Source organism: Oncorhynchus clarkii, chromosome 5, assembly GCF_045791955.1.
Source record: "Oncorhynchus clarkii lewisi isolate Uvic-CL-2024 chromosome 5, UVic_Ocla_1.0, whole genome shotgun sequence".
Classification (NCBI taxonomy): domain Eukaryota; kingdom Metazoa; phylum Chordata; class Actinopteri; order Salmoniformes; family Salmonidae; genus Oncorhynchus; species Oncorhynchus clarkii.
Genome location: NC_092151.1, coordinates 25,944,190 through 25,965,236, shown reverse-complemented (window position 1 = coordinate 25,965,236; position 21,047 = coordinate 25,944,190). Strand labels below are relative to the sequence as shown.

At 45.8% G+C, this 21,047-nt stretch overlaps 1 protein-coding gene across 1 annotated transcript in view; it reads left to right on the top strand.

The window, feature by feature from the left end:
- Positions 1-21,047, top strand: part of LOC139408573 (breakpoint cluster region protein-like) — a 119,166-nt gene that overhangs the window by 51,109 nt on the left and 47,010 nt on the right. The window lies entirely within an intron of this gene.

The window sequence follows — 21,047 nt, the reverse complement described above, 5'->3', positions numbered from 1 at the left end:
GATTGTCCTTGAGATGTTTCTACAACTTGATTGGAGTCTGCCTGTGGTCATTTCAATTGATTGGACATGATTTGGAAAGGCACACACCTGTCTATTTAAGGTCCCACAGTTGACAGTGCACGTCAGAGCAAGAACACAGCCGAAGGAATTGTGCGTAGAACTCAGAGACAGGACTGTGTCGAGGCACAGATCTGGTGAAGGGTACCAAAACATTTCTGCAGCATTGAAGGTCCACAAGAACATAGTGGCCTCCAGATCAAATCAAACTTTATTGGTGAAATACACATATTTAGCAGATGTTATTGTGTGTGTAACAAAACGTTTGTGTTACTAATTCCAACAGTGCAGTAGTATCTAACAATTCACAACAATACACACATCTAAAAGTAAAATAATGGATTTAAGAAATATATAAATATTAGGATGAGCAATGTTGGAGTGGCATTGACTAAAATATAGTAGAATAGAATACAGTATATACATATGAGATGTGTAAAGCAGTATGTAAACATTATTTAAAAATGATCAAAGTGACTACTGTTCCATTATTAAAGTGGCCAGTGATTCCAACTCTATGTATATAGGGCAGCAGCCTCCAAGGTGCAGGGTTGCGAAACCGGTGATGGCTATTTAACAGTCTGATGGCCTTGAGATAAAAGCTGTTTTTCAGTCTCTCGGTCCCAGCTTTGATGCACCTGTACTGACCTCGCCTTCTGGATGATAGCAGGGTGAACAGGCCATGGCTCGGGTGGTTGATGTCCTTGATGATCTTTTGACATCGGGTGCTGCAGTGCTGGCGGTGCAGTTCCCATACCAGGCGGTGATACAGCCCGACAGGATGCTCTCAATTGTCCATCTGTAAAAGTTTGTGAGGGTTTTAGGGGCCAAGCCAAATTTATTCAGCCTCCTCAGGTTGAAGAGGTCCTGTTGCGCCTTCTTCACCACAATGTCTGTTGGGTGGACCATTTCAGATTGTCAGTAATGTGTACACTGAGGAACTAGAAGCTGTCCACCTTCTCCACTGCGTTCCCGCTGATGTGGATGTTCCTTCCACTGTTTCCTGAAGTCCACAATCAGCTCCTTTGTTTTGATGATGTTGAGTGAGAGGTTATTTTCCTGGCACCACTCTCCCAGGGCCCTCATTGTTGGTAATCAGGCCTACTACTGTTGTGTCGTCTGCAAACTTGATGATTAAGGTGGAGGTGTGCATGGCCACGCAGTCATGGGTGAAAAGGGAGTACAGGAGAGGGCTGAGCACGCACCCTTGTGGGGAACCTGTGTTGAGGATCAGCGAAGTGGAGGTGTTGTGTTCTACCTTCACCACCTGGGGGCAACCCGTCAGGAAGTCCAGGACCCAGTTAAACAGAGAGTCTTGAAAGGAAGACGTTTGGAACCACCAAGGCTCTTCCAAGAGTTGGCCGCCCAATTGGGGGAGAAGGGCCTTGGTCAGGGAGGTGACTAAGAACCCGATGGTGGTTCTGACAGAGCTCTAGTGTTCCTCTGTGGAGATGGAAGAAACTTCCAGAAGGACAACCATCTCTGCAGCACTCCACCATTCACGCCTTCATGGTAGAGTGGCCAGACGGAAGCCTCATCTCAGTAAAATGCACATGCCAGCCCACTTGGAGTTTGCCAAAGGGCACTTAAAGACTCTCAGACCATGAGAAACAAGATTCTCTATATATATTGATGAAACCAATATTGAACTCTTTGGCCTGAATGCCAAGCATCATGTCTGGAGTAAACCTGGCACTGTCTCTACGGTGAAGCATGATCATGCTGTGGGGATGTTTTTCAGCGGTAGTGACTGGGAGACTAGTCAGGATCGAGATACCAGACTGGGGCGAAGGTTCACCTTCCAACAGGACAATGACCCTAAGCATACAGCCAAGACAACGCAGTAGTGAATGTCCTTTAGTGGCCCAGCAAGAGCCCGATCGAATATCTCTGGAGAGACCTGAAAATAGCTGTGTAGCAACTCTCCCCATCCAACCTGACAGATCTTGAGAAGCTCTGCAGAGAAGAATGGGAGAAACTCCCCAAATACAGGTGTGCCAAGCTTTTAGGTTCATACCCAAGAAGACTTGAGGCTGTAATCACTGCCAAAGGTATTTTAACAAAGTACTGAGTAAAGGGTCTGAATACTTTTATTTGTGATGCATTTGCGAAAATGTCTTAAAAGCTATATTTGCTTTATCATTATGGGGTATTGTGTGTAGATTGATGAGGGGAAACATTTGAATCAATTTTAGAATAAGGCTGTGACGAAACAAAATGTTGTGAAAGTTAAAGGGTCTGAATACATTCCGAAGGCACTGTCTATAATTGAGTTAGGGGTCATGGAGCGCTCCGCGGATAGCTAGGCAGATTAACGTACCAGCTCGCACATAGAACCTGCCCACTACACACACACTCACACACAAACACATGCGCACTCAAACTGCTGTTGCCACGGTGATAATGATACATCAGAGAGGTGAAGTGCGCCCAAAGATTTACAGACGTGGCAAGATCGCAGACTGACTCCTGCAAAGAAACATGGGAAAGGAAAAAGAGAGAGCGAGAGAGAGAGAAAGTGCTATCTGATTCTAAGGGCGCACCTATTGTGTTCTTCTGAAAAGGACTGGCTGCAAAGGAATGAGCAAATAGGGGCTGGCGATAAGGAATCCATTATTACTGTTATTCTCTTCATCGGTGGGGGGAGCAGACAGCAGGCCACTTAAAAGCACATCCACTTCTCCTCGTTCCTATTAAAACCATGTTTCACCATCATTCACTTGCTTTATGCACAGCCTGCCTCACAAGAAGCTAGTCTAGATGTTCCATCACACATTTATGTTGAACTGTTGTCTAATGAGCAGTGTTCATGTTCCAAAATGTTTCCGGTAATTTAGTGTGCTGTATTATTAATCACTGTCTCTGTGTGATTCTGCAGTGATTGAACACATGTTTGGGATATAAATCAAATCAAACTTTATTTTTCACATGTGCCGAATACACCAAGTGTAGACCTTACTGTGAAATGCTTACAAGCCCTTAAACAACAGTGCAGTTCCAGAAGAGTTAAGAACATATTTACCAAGTAAACTCAGGTAAAAAATTATAATAAAAAGTAAAACGTAACAATAATGAGGCTATATACAGGGGGCACCGGTACCCTCAGTTTAGCTGAGGTCATTTGTACATGTAGGATGGGGGGAAGTGACTATGCATAGATAATAAGCAGCGAGTTGCAGCAGTGTACAAAACAAATGGAGGAGGGGGGGGGGGGGGGGGGGTCAATGTAATAGTCCGGTTGTTAAGGTTTTCTTCCTCTTCCTCTGAACCGTGCAGGCGCACTGGAGCTCTTGAACACCGAGCCTGCCCAACCTTACCTGGTTGAATGCTCCCGGTCGCCCTGCCAGTGCGGCGAGGTGGAATAGCCCGCACTGGGCTATGCAGGCGAACCGGGGACACCGTGCGCAAGGCTGGTGCCATGTAAGCCGGCCCAAGGAGACGCACTGGAGACCAGATGCGTAGAGCTGGCTTCATGACACTTGGCTCGATGCATACTCTAGCACGGCCGATACGCGGAGCTGGTATGTACCGCACCGGGCTATGCACCCGCACTGGAGACACCGTGCGCTCCACAGCATAACACGGTGCCTGCCCGGTCTCTCTAGCCCCCCGGTAAGCACAGGAAGTTGGCACAGGTCTCCTACCTGGCTTCGCCATACTCCCTGTTGCCCCCCCCCAAGACATTTTTGGGGCTGACTCTCGGGCTTCCATCCGCGTCGCTGTGCTGCCTCCTCATACCAGCGCCTCTCCGCCTTTGCCGCCTCCAGCTCTTCTTTGGAGCGGCGATATTTTCCTGGCTGTGCCCAGGGTCCTTTACCATCCAAGATTTCCTCCCATGTCCAGAAATCTGGATTTCGCTGCTCCTGCTGCCGCTGCCTGTCACCACGCCGCTTGGTCCTGTTGTGGTGGGTGATTCTGTTAAGGTTTTCTTCCTCTGAAGAGGAGGTGTAGCAGGGATCGGACCAAAATGCAGCGTGGTTATCTTCATACATCTTTAATCAAGATAATGACAAACAATACAAAAACAATCAACGTAACGTGAAAACCCGAAACATCCCTATCTGGTGCAAACAGAGACAGGAACAATCACCCACGAAACACTCAAAGAATATGGCTGCCTAAATATGGTTCCCAATCAGAGACAACGATAAACACCTGCCTCTGATTGAGAACCACTCTAGGCAACCATAGACTTACCTAGACAACTCTACTATACCACAATCCCATAACCTACAAAAAGCCCAAGACAAAACACACCACATAAATAACCCATGTCACACCCTGGCCTGACCAAAATAATAAAGAAAACACTAAGACCAGGGCGTGACCTCCCGGGTGCGGTCTCCCGTGACCAAGGTGCGGTCTCCCGGCCGCACACCTAAACCCATAGGGGAGGGTCCGGGTGGGCGTCTGTCCACGGTGGCGGCTCCGGCGCGGGACGTGGACCCCACTCCAACAAAGTCTTAGTCCGCTTACATCGCGTCCTTAGATTGGCGACCCTCGCTGCCGACCTTGGCCTAGTAACCCTCACCAAGGGCCCCACTGGACTGAGGGGCAGCTCGGGACTGAGGGGTAGCTCGGGACTGAGGGGTAGCTCGGGACTGAGGGGTAGCTCAGTACTGAGAGGAAGCTCAGGACTGAGAGGAAGCTCAGGCAGGTTGATAGCTCTGGCAGATCCTGGCTGACTGGTGGCTCTGGCAGATCCTGGCTGACTGGCGGCTCTGGCAGATCCTGGCTGACTGGCGGCTCTGGCAGATCCTGGCTGACTGGCGGCTCTGGCAGATCTTGGCTGACTGGCGGTTCTGGCAGATCCTGGCTGACTGGCGGATCCTGGCTGAATGGCGGATCCTGGCTGAATGGCGGATCCTGGCTGAATGGCCGTACTCACTGGGCCGTACACACTACCCTTTGTAGCGCCTTACGGTCAGATGCTGAGTAGTTGTCATACCAGGTGGTGATCCAACATGTCAGGATGCTCTCGATGGTGCAGCTGTATAACTTTTTGAGGATCTGGGGTAGAGGTCGACCGATTTTTATTTTTCAACTCCGATACCGATACCGATTAATCAGACGTTTTTTTAAAAATGTATTTGTAATAATGACAATTACAACAATACTGAATTAACACTTATTTTAACTTAATATAATACATAAATAAAATCAATTTAGCCTCAAATAAATAATGAAACATGTTCAATTTGGTTTAAATAATGCACAAACAAAGTGTTGGAGAAGAAAGTACAAGTGCAATATGTGCTATGTAAGAAAGCTAACATTTAAGTTCCTTGCTCAGAACATGAGAACATATTTTTTTTATTTAACCTTTATTTAACCAGGAAGGGCTCATTGAGATTAAAATATATTTTTCAAAGTGCCCTGACCAAGATAGGCAGCACCAAGTCATTACAAAAAATTACAGACAGACAACATGAAAAACTACAAGTAATCTAGTAAAAACCATTGAATTCACAAGAGTATAAAACAGCAAATTAAAAACATTGACAGGTCAGGGAATCAGCCTCAAAATCCTTCACCAGTGATTTTAAAACGCCAATCGGGACAAGTTCTTCCAGTTTAAAAGTATTTTGTAAGGTGTTCCAAGACGATGGCGCAGAGTACATAAAAGCCTGTTTACCAAATACAGTTCAGATATTTGGAACAGTTAGCAGGATAAAGTCCAGCGAACGAAGAGGACACCCACCACATTTCTGAACAATAAAAATGCCCAAATAAAAAGGTAGTAAACCCAAAATGGCTTTGAAAATAAAAGTATACCAGTGACTGAGCCTACGAGTGACTAGAGATGGCCAGCCAACCCTGGTATACAAAGTGCAGTGGTGCGTAAGGGTTTTGCAGTTTAAAATAAATCTCAAAGTGCCATGGTAAAGAGTGTCAATTGATCTCAAACACTGAGCGGAAGCATTCATATATAAAATATCCCCATAGTCTAGTAAAGGCATAAATGTAGCTGATACTAGCCTCCTTCTGACTTCAGAAGAAAAACAAGCCTTATTCCTAAAATAAAATCCCAATTTCACCTTCAATTTTTTTGTAAGTTGTTGAATATGCAATTTAAAAGAGAGGCCGTCATCAATTAAAATTCCAAGATATTTATATGAGGTTACAACCTCAATCTCCTTGCCCTGACAGGTACAATTGGCACAATTGGCCTAGCGTCGTCCGGGTTAGGGAGGGTTTGGCCGGTAGGGAAATCCTTGTCTCATCGCGCACCAGCGACTCCTGTGGCGGGCCGGGCGCAGTGCCAGGTGCACGGTGTTTCCTCTGACACATTGGTGCGGCTGGCTTCCGGGTTGGTTGGGGCCTTGTTAAGAAGCAGTGTGGCTTTGTTGGGTTGTGTATCGGAGGACGCATGACTTTCAACCTTCGTCTCTCCTGAGCCCGTACGGGAGTTGTAGCGATGAGACAAGATAGTAGCTACTAAAAACAATTGGGGAGAAAAATGGGTAGAATTAAAAAAATACAAAAAATTAAAAAGTGAGACAGTGCTGTTTTTTTGTCAATGGCTTCAGTGATATCATTTAAAACCTTCATGGCTGCTGTAATTGTGCTATGCTTCTTCCTGAAGCCCAATTGGTACATTGATAAAATAGAGTTAGTAAATAAAAACTATTTTAGCTGTTCAACTTACAAGGATTTCAAGTATTTTCACCAGGGGTGACAGCTTTGAGATTGGCCTATAATTATTTAAAAGAGTTGGATCTCCCCCTTTTAAAAGTGGTAGGACAAATGCTGATTTCCAGATATTTGGAATTTCATTACATTCCAGGGTTAGATTGAACAGATATGCAAGTGGATCAGCTATGAAATCCTCTGCCAGATTTAAAAAGCAGGGATCCAAAAGATCAGGACCTGCAAGCTTTCTCTGATCTAAGGATTTCAGGGCTTTATGTACCACCTGCACTGAGAATGGCAAAAAGCTAAAAGTTTGACCAGCTCTCACTGGTTCATCCACACAGGGTTGTACAGAGACAGAGGACACTGAATCAAACAGCCTACCAGATGATACAAAGTGCTCATTGAAACAATTCAGCATTTCAGATTTGTCATATATAGCAACAGAGTCCTTCAAAACACATGACGCTAATTCATTAACATTACTGTTACCAGACATAGACTTAATAGCCTTCCAAAACTTTCTAGGTTCATTCAGGTTATCAGTGGTAACATACATAAAATATTCAGACTTGGGCCTTCCTGAGAAGAAAAGAACACTTGTTTCATAACTGCCTAAAAATAAGGCAAACAACATCAGAACATGATTTCCTTGCTTTAGCCCAGGCTAGATTACGGTCGTGAATAATACAAGACAGCTCAGAAGAAAACCATGGATTTTCCCGCCCTTTAACCCTGAACCTGCGGAATGGGGCATGTTTGTTTACTATTTGGGAAAAACCATCATGAAAGAATTTCCAGGCAGTTTCCACATCAGGGATAAGCTCAATCTTGTTCCAGTCAAAATAAAACAAATCATGAAAGAAAGCCTGCTCATTAAAACACTTCACATTTCTCTTACGAATAAAACGTGGGTTTGTCTTAGGAACCTTAGTATTTCTAACAGCAACAACAGCACAATGGTCACTTAAATCATTACAAAAAACACCAATCGCAGAATATTTATGTGGAACATTTGTCAATATCAAATCAATCAGGGTAGATTTATCTGGGCATTTAAGATTTGGGCCAGTGGGTGAGTTAATCAACTGGGTAAGATTCATAGAATTACAAAACATTTTTAAATCATCAGACACCGGCTTTAACCAGCATCAGTTGAGATCACCAATCAATATCATTTCACTGTAAAGAAGTTTAGACATAAAGGTACGTCAGAGAAGAAAATGCATCACTGAGAGCAGAGGGGGGGGGGGTCTATAACAGCCAATCACAGTTATAGAGAGCAGAGGGGCGTCTATAACAGCCAATCCCAGTTATAGAGAGCAGAGGGGGGTCTATAACAGCCAATCACAGTTATAGAGAGACCCTTTGAAACCTCAATATTCAAAGCAAGAAATTCCAACTGTTTACAAATAGTTTCAGACTTTGCCACACTTACATGGAATTTAGTTTTTACATATATAGCCACACCCCCACCTTTCTTAACCCGATCAGTGCGATAAACATTGTAACCACTTATACAATTATCCTTATCAAAAACAGACTTGCTGAGCCAGGTTTCAGAAAACACAATTACATCAGCATCAGTTGATTTAGCCCAAATCCTAACCCCATCCATTTTTTTCATTTAAATGAAAAATACCAAAACCAGATCTTGATTTAAAATCAGAGGGGGTTTGGAGACATTGCATATCAGGGCCAGGGTTAGGTTGCACGTTACCTGATATCAACAAAAGAAGAATAACTAGGCACCTCTGTTTAATAACCTTGTACGGCTTCTCTTTTTTAAGAGACCTACCGCAAGTGAATTCTACAAGTGAGTTTCCAGACAATACAAAACAGTCATTTAAAACCATTAGACTTTGGTAGTGACACAAATTCGTACTGTTCACATCATGCCACAAATACATCGGCACTTGGACGAGTGGACCAAGTGAAAAAGAGCTAGTTCCTGCAGACAACATGTCCAATGGACGGGAGAGCACATTGTCAAATGTCCTCACCCAGCGAGTCCAGAGTTCAGTAAAGTCAGTGCACAAAGCAATACCACAAAAACTGTAATTTTCTCGGACAAAAAAAAAAAATTAGAGGCCAACGGGGAGAGAGAGACAGCGTGTATGTATGAGTCTGAATGTGAGTGTTTGCGCGTGTGAGTAGATTGGGTGTTGAGGTTGATAGAGAGAACATGTTGGGGATCGTTGAGCTGCCACTGACAGCCAGGCGAAGAGCAAAAAGGAGCAGCTTGGACGAGACACTCCGCAGACGAAGGAGGAACTCAGGCCAGCCAGGCGAAGAGCAAAAAGGAGCAGCTTGGACGAGACACTCCGCGGATGAAGAAGGAACTCAGGCCAGCCAGAGATAGGGTTACTTTGGGAAACTTCAAAATAAGGAAGTGCCGAGTTGAGGAGGACCCGTGATCTTTACACCAGCAAAAATAAAATAGTTTGCACTACACAACAACGAAGTTACTCAACCATGAATAAATAGGTTATTAGTAGGTTAAAACGACTTGACATGCTGCCATCTTGGATGTTGCAGACGTTGAAAGCAGGTGGTTCCTTTTAACATGAGTCTTCAATATATTCCCAGGTAAGAAGTTTTAGGTTGTAGTTATTATAGGAATTATAGGACTATTTCTCTCTATACCATTTGTATTTCATTAACCTTTGACTATTGGATGTTCTTATAGGCACTTTAGTATTGCCAGTGTAACAGTATAGCTTCCGTCCCTCTCCTCGCTCCTCCCTAGGCTCGAACCAGGAACACAACAACAACAGTCACCCTCGAAGCAGCGTTACCCATGCAGAGCAAGGGGAACAATCACTCCAAGTCTCAGAGCGAGTGACGTTTGAAACGCTATTAGCGCACACCCCTCTAACTAGCTAGCCATTTCACATTGTTTACACCAGCCTAATCTTGGGAGTTAATAGGCTTGAAGTCATAAACAGCGCAATGCTTGCTTGACGCACAACAAAGAGCTGCTGGCAAAACGCACGAAAGTGCTGTTTGAATGAATGCTTACGAGCCTGCTTCTGCCTACCACCGCTTAGTCAGACTGCTCTATCAAATCATAGACTTAATTATAACATAATAACACACAGATATACAAGATCATTAATATGGTCGAATGTGGAAATTATCATCTTGAAAACAAGACGTTTATTCTTTCAGTGAAATACGGAACTGTTCCGTATTTTATCTAAGGGGTGGCATCCATTAGTCTAAATATTCCTGTTACATTGCACAACCTTCAATGTTATGTCATAATTCTGGCAAATTAGGCGACCCAAACTGTTGCATATACACTGACTCTGCGTGCAATGAACGCAAGAGAAGTGACACAATTTCACCTGGTTAATATTGCCTGCTAACCTGGATTTATTTTAGCTTAATATGCATGTTTAAAAATATATACTCCTGTGTATTGATTTTAAGAAAGGCATTGATGTTCATGGTTAGGTACACATTGGAGCAACGATACGCACCGCATCGATTATATGCAACACAGGACATGCTAGATAAACTAGTAATATCATCAACCTTGTGTATTTAACCTGTGATTATGATTGATTGATTGTTTTTTATAAGATAAGTTTAATGCTAGCTAGCAACTTACCTTGGCTTACTGCATTCGCATAACAGGCAGTCTCCTCGTGGAGTGCAATGAGAGGCAGGTGGTTAGAGCGTTGGACTAGTTAACTGTAAGGTTGCAAGATTGAATCCCCCGAGCTGACAAGGTGAAAATCTGTCGTTCTGCCCCTGTGTTCTTAACTGACTTGCCTAGTTAAATAAAGATTAATAATTGCCCAAATCGGTGTCCAAAAATACCGATTTCCGATTGTAATGAAAACTTGAAATCGGCCCTAATTAATCGGCCATTCCGATTAATCGGTCGACCTCTAATCTGGGGACCCATGCCAAATCTTTTCAGTCTCCTGAGAGGGAAAAGGGTTGACGTGCCCTCTTCACAACTGTCTTGGTGTGTTTGGACCATGATAGTTCGTTGGTGATGTGGACACCAAGGAACTTGAAACTCTCGACCCCCTCCACTACAGCCCCATTGATGTTAATGGGGGCCGGTTCGGCCCGCCTTTTCCTGTAGTGCACGATCAGCTCCTTTGTCTTGCTCACATTGAGGGAGAGGTTGTTGTCCTGGCACCACACTACCAGTTCTTTGACCTCCTCCCTATATGCCGTCTCATCTTTGTGGATGATCAGGCCTACCACTGTTGTTTCGTCAACAAACTTAATGGTGGTGTTGGAGTCGTGCTTGGCCATGCAGTCATGGGTGAACAGGGAATACACAAGGGGACTAAGTACACACCACTGAGGGGCCCCAGTGTTGAGTATCAGCGTGGCAGACGTGTTGTTGCCTACCCTCACCACCTGGGGGTGGCCAGTCAGGAAGTCCAGGTTCCAGATGCAGAGGGAGGTGTTTAGTCCCAGAGTCCTTAGCTTAGTGATGAGCTTCATGGGCACTATGATGTTGAACGCTGAGCTGTAGTCAATGAACAGCATTCTCATGTCGGTGGTCCTTTTGTCCAGGTGGGGAAGGGCAGTGTGGAGTGCGATTGAGATTGCGTCATCTGTGGATCTGTTGGGGCGTTATGCGAATTGGAGTGGCTCTAGGGTATCTGGAAGGATGCTGTCGATGTGTGCCATGACCAGCCTTTCAAAGCACTTCATGGCTACTGACGTGAGTGCTACGGTGCGGTAATCATTTAGGCGGTTTACCTTCATTTCCTTTCGGCACAGGGACTATGGTGGTCTGGGGGAGGTCGAAAGGGGGAGGTCGAAAATGTCAGTGAAGACATCTGCCAGTTGGCTCGCGCATGCTTTGAGTACACGTCCTGGTAATCTATCTGGCCCCGTTGCTTTGATAATATTGACCTGTTTAAAGGTTTTGCTCGCATCGGCTACCTAGAGCGTTATCAAACAGTCATCCAGAACATCTGGTGCTCTCGTGCATGCTTCAGTGTTGCTTGCATCGAAGTGAGTATAAAAGGCATTTAGCTCGTCTGGTAGGCTGATGATTGAGGTGGTATACTCCTCAATGCCATTGGATGAATCCCAGAACGTATTCCAGTCTGTGCTAGCAAAGCATGGCTGGGTAATGAGCCTCCCATACAGTGCCTTGCGAAAGTATTCGGCCCCCTTGAACTTTGCGACCTTTTGCCACATTTCAGGCTTCAAACATAAAGATATAAAACTGTATTTTTTTGTGAAGAATCAACAACAAGTGGGACACAATCATGAAGTGGAATGACATTTATTGGATATTTCAAACTTTTTTAACAAATCAAAAACTGAAAAATTGGGCGTACAAAATTATTCAGCCCCTTTACTTTCAGTGCAGCAAACTCTCTCCAGAAGTTCAGTGAGGATCTCTGAATGATCCAATGTTGACCTAAATGACTAATGATGATAAATACAATCCACCTGTGTGTAATCAAGTCTCCGTATAAATGCACCTGCACTGTGATAGTCTCAGAGGCCCGTTAAAAGCGCAGAGAGCATCATGAAGAACAAGGAACACACCAGGCAGGTCCGAGATACTGTTGTGAAGAAGTTTAAAGCCGGATTTGGATGCAAAAAGATTTCCCAAGCTTTAAACATCCCAAGGAGCACTGTGCAAGCGATAATATTGAAATGGAAGGAGTATCAGACCACTGCAAATCTACCAAGACCTGGCCGTCCCTCTAAACTTTCAGCTCATACAAGGAGAAGACTGATCAGAGATGCAGCCAAGAGGCCCATGATCACTCTGGATGAACTGCAGAGATCTACAGCTGAGGTGGGAGACTCTGTCCATAGGACAACAATCAGTCGTATATTGCACAGATCTGGCCTTTATGGAAGAGTGGCAAGAAGAAAGCCATTTCTTAAAGATATCCATAAAAAGTGTTGTTTAAAGTTTGCCACAAGCCACCTGGGAGACACACCAAACATGTGGAAGAAGGTGCTCTGGTCAGATGAAACCAAAATTGAACTTTTTGGCAACAATGCAAAACGTTATGTTTGGCGTAAAAGCAACACAGCTGAACACACCCTCCCCACTGTCAAACATGGTGGTGGCAGCATCATGGTTTGGGCCTGCTTTTCTTCAGCAGGGACAGGGAAGATGGTTAAAATTGATGGGAAGATGGATGGAGCCAAATACAGGGAACCTGATGGAATCTGCAAAAGACCTGAGACTGGGACGGAGATTTGTCTTCCAACAAGACAATGATCCAAAACATAAAGCAAAATCTACAATGGAATGGTTCAAAAATAAACATATCCAGGTGTTAGAATGGCCAAGTCAAAGTCCAGACCTGAATCCAATCGAGAATCTGTGGAAAGAACTGAAAACTGCTGTTCACAAATGCTCTCCATCCAACCTCACTGAGCTCGAGCTGTTTTGCAAGGAGGAATGGGAAAAAATGTCAGTCTCTCGATGTGCAAAACTGATAGAGACATACCCCAAGCGACTTACAGCTGTAATCGCAGCAAAAGGTGGCGCTACAAAGTATTAACTTAAGGGGGATGAATAATTTTGCACGCCCAATTTTTCAGTTTTTGATTTGTTAAAAAAGTTTGAAATATCCAATAAATGTCGTTCCACTTCATGATTGTGTCCCACTTGTTGTTGATTCTTCACAAAAAATACAGTTTTATATCTTTATGTTTGAAGCCTGAAATGTGGCAAAAGGTCGCAAAGTTCAAGGGGGCCGAATACTTTCGCAAGGCACTGTATATGGGCCCTTGTCAAAAGTAGTGCATTGTAAAGGGAATAGGGTGCCAATTGGTCTTAATGACTTTTAGTGGATCAGAAAGAATATGCAGGGTCAGCGTTTAGTGTATCAGATGATGGTAGCATGAGTTGATTAAGACACATAGGGCTTATGTCCGCTGAGAGTGGCTGGAGGTGCTCCCATGTCTGAGAGAGAGAGATTTATATATATATATAACACACACAATCAGGGCCATGTCAGCCGTGCTCCCTTTGTAGCTGACCGCCCAACCCGGAAGCTATCAGTTCCAGTAAACTCTTCTTGGTTCGGATCCTCAGTTGTACAGTATCAGCACCACTGACTGTAGATGGCTGAACATGACGGTAGCTACATGGATGTTGGGGTGTGAGAAAAAAAATGGTTCTGTGTTCCTCCCATGTGTCTGTTTTTAGATTCAGAAAGGATGGGGGAATTTCCTCAGCCCTAACCTCATTATCTGTGATTCAATCATGGCCAACTATTTGCGAAAGACTCAATCATTGAAAGCGTTCCCCTCTGTCCCTGTGACAGCACACACACAGCCTCAGTCTGTCCCTGTGACAGCACACACACAGCCTCAGTCTGTCCCTGTGACAGCACACACACAGCCTCAGTCTGTCCCTGTGACAGCACACACACAGCCTCAGTCTGTCCCTGCTGCTGGGAGTGGGACCACAGGAACATCAGTGTTTCTACAGACAGATATACAGCACAAATGGAAAATAATCATGCTTATTCCTTGTCCTTTAGTCTGTCTATGTACTCTCTGGGACTGTGGTGGTTGATGTAAATGATTCTGTCGGCCATGGTAGGACAGTGTGTCTGAGCCATAGATCATGGGACTCCTGGCTGTGTGTTTGAGTCACTGTAACCGTCATAGAGTATGAGTCACATGTATTAAACCAAATCTGTACTGTATATTCTATCTACAAAGCAGCCACTTTGATGGAACTGAACTAATCCTGCTCTACTACTGATGTGAAAAACATTCTACACATTGTGACAAACACACATTGTACTTCACGTCCTCATTTCTTTCTCTGTGTGTGTGTGTGTGTGTGTGTGTGTGTGTGTGTGTGTGTGTGTGTGTGTGTGTGTGTGTGTGTGTGTGTGTGTGTGTGTGTGGCTGCCTGGTGTGATTGTAGGGTTGGCTCACCCCTGTGTCTGTGTTTTTGGACTCATTGAAACAAAAGGGATGATTTTCATCCCAGGGGGGAGTTGTGGGGTTGGCACTGCCCACTTTGGTGCCACTCCTGGGCATTCTAACCAACACTGCTGTTGGTGCTTTTACACTGAGATTCACACCATGCGCCTCTCAAATACCTCTGAGAAGCAAATTAGCTGAATTATGAATGATAATACGTTTGTTTAAAAATCTTGGACGTTTGGTACTTGGATTGGTGTGATTTGTAGATGACCCTGTGTCAGGGGACACAGATTCTTACTGTTCATGAGATCAGAGGAGCAGGGATGGTGTCGCCTCTCATTCTGTCTCCTGCCTGTCTGCCTCCTGGGCTGCGTCCCAATGGTACCCTGTTTCCTTTATAGTGCACTACTTTGGGCCTAGTAGTTCACTATCAAGGTAATGGGGTGCCATTTCAGACACACCCCTGGGTTTGGTCAGTAAAGAAGTGCCCCACAGAGAAGTGCCCCACCCAGAGTTTTTCATTCGGGTGGATATTGAGGTGCTGGTAGATCCACCATGCATTTTACGGCCCCATCCGCCCTTAATGACAAGACAGTGACAGCATTTATCAAATTAGCTGCTGTCAAGTGTGGTAACATGGGATTACCACGGCAACACTGTGATCAACTTCATTTGATCCCGCTCGGCGCCCACGGCTATGCTTTAGCTGAGATTTCATTTTCATTTTCGAGAGTCCCATTTTGGCTGATCCCCCCCTCCTTTCTGTGGGGTTAAATTGCGTGTAAATTGGATATTTAGGGGGATGTTGGGGATCAGAGGGAACGGGGCGCCCTCTCTCTCCTTGAGGCATCTCACGGTAGTCTCCTGCCCCCTCCCTAAAGGCCCCTCTCTCTCTCTCCCTCTTCCACCCCTCCTCTCTCTCTCTCTCTCTCTCTCTCTCTCTCTCTCTCTCTCTCTCTCTCTCTCTCTCTCTCTCTCTCTCTCTCTCTCTCTCTCTCTCTCTCTCTCTCTCTCTCTCTCTCTCTTCCACCCCTCCTCTCTCTCTCTCTCCCTCTTCCACCCCTCCTCTTTCTCTCTCTCTCTCCCTCTTACACACCTCCTCTCTCTCTCCCTCTTCCACCCCTCCTCTCTCCCTCTTCCACCCCTCCTCTCTCTCTCCCTCTTACACCCCTCCTCTCTCTCTCCTTCTTCCACCCCTCCTCTCTCTCTCTCCCACTTACACCCCTCCTCTCTCTCTCTCTCCCTCTCCCTCTTCCACCCCTCCTCTCTCTCTCTCCCTCTTCCACCCCTCCTCTTTCTCTCTCTCTCTCCCTCTTACACACCTCCTCTCTCTCTCCCTCTTCCACCCCTCCTCTCTCCCTCTTACACCCCTCCTCTCTCTCTCCCTCTTCCACCCCTCCTCTCTCTCTCTCCCACTTACACCCCTCCTCTCTCTCTCTCTCTCTCTCTCTCTCTCTCTCTCTCTCCCTCTTATACCCCTCCTCTCTCTCACTCCCTCTTCCACCTCTCCTCTCTCTCTCTCTCTCTCTTCCACCCCTCCTCTCTCTCTCTCCCTCTTCCACCCCTCCTCTTTCTCTCTCTCTCCCTCTTCCACCCCTCCTCTCTCTCTCTCCCTGTTCCACCCCCCTCTCTCTCTCTCCCTCTTCCACCCCCCTCTCTCTCTCTCCCTCTGCCACCCCTCCTCTCTCTCTCCCTCTTCCACCCCTCCTCTCTCTCTCTCTCTCTTTCACCCCTCCTCTCTCTCTCTCTCTCTTTCTATGTCTACACTACAGGGACTGAGCTTGAGGCACTGATCGTTTCATTTGTGTGTTTTGGGGATATTGCCTTATAGGCCTTCAATATACAGGCAACCTTTCTCTTTTAAATCACACATACACAAGTAGAGATGAGGAAAAACACTTGAATACACATACACTGAGTGTATAAAACATTAAGAACACCTGCTCTTTCCATGACATAGACTGATCAGGTGGATCCAGGGGAAAGCTATGATCCCTTATTGATGTCACCTGTTAAATCCACTTCAATCGGTGTGGAGGAAGGGGAGACAGGTTAAAGAAGGATTTTTAAGCGTTGAGACAATTGAGACATGGATTGTGTATGTGTGCCATTCAGAGGGTGAATGGGCGAGACAAAATATATAAGTGCCTTTGAACAGGGTATGATAGTAGGCACCAGGCGCACCGGTTTGAGTGTGTCAAGAACTGCAGCGCTGCTGGGGTTTCCTTGCTCAACAGTTTTCTGTGTGTATCAAGAATGATCCACCACCCGAAGGACATCCAGCCAACTTGACACAACTTTGGGAAGCATTGGAGTCAACATGGGCCAGCATCCCTGTAGAACGCATGGACCTTATAGAGTCCTTGCCCTGATGAATTGAGGTGGTTCTGAGGGCGAAAGGGGGGGGGGGGGGGTTACAACTCAATATTAAGACGGTGTTCCCAATGTTTGGTATACTCAGTGTATGCGTGTGTGTATGCACGTACACGTGTTGGGACGTATGTGAGTTGGGAGAGATGTGTGTACATGAGAAAGAGAACAGTATGTCTGTCTGTGGAGAGGCCTCTTCACTTCGTTTCCAACTAGAATGATCTATAGATGATGGCCTTCCCAGACGCCAGCCTGTCTCTCATTCAGCTGGAGGAGAGTAGAGGTATATGCTTAGAAAAAAAGGTGTTACTGTTTCAAGTATCCTTTTGGGTTCCATGTAGAAATCTTTCTACTGAGAGTTCGACATGGAACCCAAAAGAGTTGTACCTGGAACCAGAAAGGGTTCTACCTGGAACCAAAATGGGTTCTCCTATAGGGACAGCCGAAAGAACCCTTTTGAAATCCTTTTTTCTACGAGTGTAGAAGTGGAGGAGAAATAGAGGTGGAACAGTGAAGGGAAAGAAAGAGAGGATGGGTGTTTGTTCTGCTCCAGAGCTGCAGTGCAGAGGAGGCTTACAGAGGTCTCCTTCACACTCTAGTTACAGAGGTCTCCTTCACGCTCTAGTTACAGAGGTCTCCTTCACACTCTAGTTACAGAGGGCTACTTCACGCTCTAGTTACAGAGGTCTCCTTCACGCTCTAGTTACAGAGGTCTCCTTCGCGCTCTAGTTACAGAGGTCTCCTTCACACTCTAGTTACAGAGGTCTCCTTCACACTCTAGTTACAGAGGCCTCCTTCACGCTCTAGTTACAGAGGTCTCCTTCGCACTCTAGTTACAGAGGTCTCCACACTCTAGTTACAGAGGCCTCCTTCACACTCTAGTTACAGAGGTCTTCTTCACGCTCTAGTTACAGAGGTCTCCTTCACGCTCTAGTTACAGAGGTCTCCTTCACGCTCTAGTTACAGAGGGCTACTTCACGCTCTAGTTACAGAGGTCTCCTTCACGCTCTAGTTACAGAGGTTTCCTTCACACTCTAGTTACAGAGGTCTCCTTCACACTCTAATTACAGAGGTCTCCTTCACACTCTAGTTACAGAGGTCTCCTTCACACTCTAGTTACAGAGGTCTCCTTCACGCTCTAGTTACAGAGGTCTCCTACACACTAGAGGTCAACCGATTAATCAGAATGGACGATTAATTAGGGCCGATTTCAAGTTTTCATAACAATCGGAAATCGGTATTTTTGGACGCCGATTTTGCCGATTAAAAAAAAAAATGTATTAATTTTTTTACAACTTTATTTAACGAGGTAAGTCAGTTAAGAACACATTCTTACTTTCAATGACGGCCTAGGAACAGTGGGATAACTGCCTTGTTCAGGGGCAGAACGACAGATTTTTATATTGTCAGCTCAGGGATTCAATCTTGCAACCTTACAGTTAACTAGTCCAACGCTCTAACCACCTGCCTCTCATTGCACTCCACGAGGAGTGAATGTTACGCGAATGCAGTAAGCCAAGGTAAGTTGCTAGCTAGCATTAAACTTATCTTATAAAAAACAATCAATCAATTATAATCAATAGTTATAACTACACATGGTTGATGATATTACTAGTTTATCTAGCGTATCCTGCATTGCATATAATCGATGCGGTGCGCATTCGCGAAAAAGGACTGTCGTTGCTCCAACGTGTACCTAACCATAAACGTCAATGCCTTTCTTAAAATCAATACACAGAAGTATATATTTTTAAACCTGCATATTTAGCTAAAAGAAATCCAGGTTAGCAATATTAACCAGGTGAAATTGTGTCACTTCTCTTGCGTTCAATGCACACAGAGTCAGGGTATATGCAACAGTTTGGGCTGCCTGGCTCATTGCGAACTAATTTGCCAGAATGTTACGTAATTATGATAAAACATTGAAGGGTGTGCAATGTAACAGCAATATTTAGACTTAGGGATGCCATCAGTTGGCGATGGTTGGATTGTCCTCTGCCAATAGCTCCAGGAAGAACATTTGTGGACTTTTTGAGAGATGGGGAGATGGGGACAGGGGCTTGTGCGTGAGTATGTGTGTGTATTATTGATGGTGGATCCCTTGCCAGCGGGGACTGTTGGGGGAATTAGAGAGGAGAGGAGGTTTGGAAGGAAGCGTGAGCCTGGGTGTGACCAGAATGAGTATGGTTGCATCTGTGGAGCCTGCCAGGAGACAAATGGAGGATCTGTTCAGAAAGAGAAAGAGACTGGGCTAAAGGGGCTGTTACTGTACTGTAGACCCTGTCTGGGCTAGAGGGGTTGTTACTGTACTGTAGACCCTGTCTGGGCTAGAGGGGTTGTTACTGTACTGTAGACCCTGTCTGGGCTAGAGGGGCTGTTACTGTACTGTAGACCCTGTCTGGGCTAGAGGGGCTGTTACTGTACTGTAGACCCTGTGTGGGCTAGAGGGGTTGTTACTGTACTGTAGACCCTGTCTGGGCTAGAAGGGCTGTTACTGTACTGTAGACCCTGTCTGGGCTAGAGGGGTTGTTACTGTACTGTAGACCCTGTCTGGGCTAGAGGGGTTGTTACTGTACTGTAGACCCTGTCTGGGCTAGAGGGGCTGTTACTGTACTGTAGACCCTGTCTGGGCTAGAGGGGCTGTTACTGTACTGTAGACCCTGTGTGGGCTAGAGGGGCTGTTACTGTACTGTAGACCCTGTCTGGGCTAGAGGGGCTGTTACTGTACTGTAGACCCTGTCTGGGCTAGAAGGGCTGTTACTGTACTGTAGACCCTGTCTGGGCTAGAGGGGCTGTTACTGTACTGTAGACCCTGTCTGGGCAAGAGGGGCTGTTACTGTACTGTAGACCCTGTCTGGGCTAGAGGGGCTGTTACTGTACTGTAGACCCTGTCTGGGCTAGAGGGGCTGTTACTGTACTGTAGACCCTGTCTGGGATAGAGGGGCTGTTACTGTACTGTGACCCTGTCTGGGCTAGAGGGGCTGTTACTGTACTGTAGACCCTGTCTGGGCTAGAGGGGCTGTCTTAGAGATACTGTGTTCCCTGCAGCCAACACCTATAGCACAATGCCCTCACAGCTGAGCTGTTACTGTACTGTAGACCCTGTGTGGGCTAGAGGGGCTGTCTTAGAGATACTGTGTTCCCTGCAGCCAGCACCTATAGCACAATGCCCTCACAGCTGACCTGTTACTGTACTGTAGACCCTGTGTGGGCTAGAGGGGCTGTCTTAGAGATAGTGTGTTCCCTGCAGCCAGCACCTATAGCACAGTGCCCTCACAGCTGACCTGTAACTGTACTGTAGACCCTGTGTGGGCTAGAGGGGCTGTCTTAGAGATAGTGTGTTCCCTGCAGCCAGCACCTATAGCACAGTGCCCTCACAGCTGACCTGTTACTACCGTATGATGTCTCATCCCTCCTTACTGGAAAATACACACAAGCTCTGAGGCCCTAGGCATACAATTAGTCTAGAATCATACCAGACACTGATACAGACCTGTACACTACACTTGCTTAGCGTAAATGAGGGAAATACCTCCCAGGTTGACCTAGTTCATGTATACTGAATATACTGTGTAAGTCTTTGAATCATGAGTGGTTATACTTTAGTCCTAAATCAATATAAACAATGATGTTACTCTTAACGTGCCTTTTTGCCTTGTTTGCCCCTCCACCACTAGATCTCCCTTTTGCTGCAGTTAGATAGATATAGAGTGGTCTTTTATGGTCTTGTAAGTAGTATTGGTTGTGGCTACTACTTTACTCTACACAGACTCTGAGTGTTCCTATGGTGCACACTTTGGTGATGCATACTTTGGTAGTGTCTATCTATGGAGAGACTGTCTTAATGGCCCTTGGCATAGGGCACCGAGCAGACACCTGGCAGGCGGTGTACCCATCCTCAGACAGTCCCTCAGTTGTCCCCTGGCCTCACCTGGCATGGCCTGGTAGCATGCTCCGCAGGACGGTTGGCAGCAGCGGCACGGTCACTATGGGCAGTAGGCTCTGGGTACAGTGGGCAGTGGGCACACAGACAGACAGAGGGGAGAGAGAGAGAGAAATGGCTTTAAAACCATGAGTAAGGAAATAGA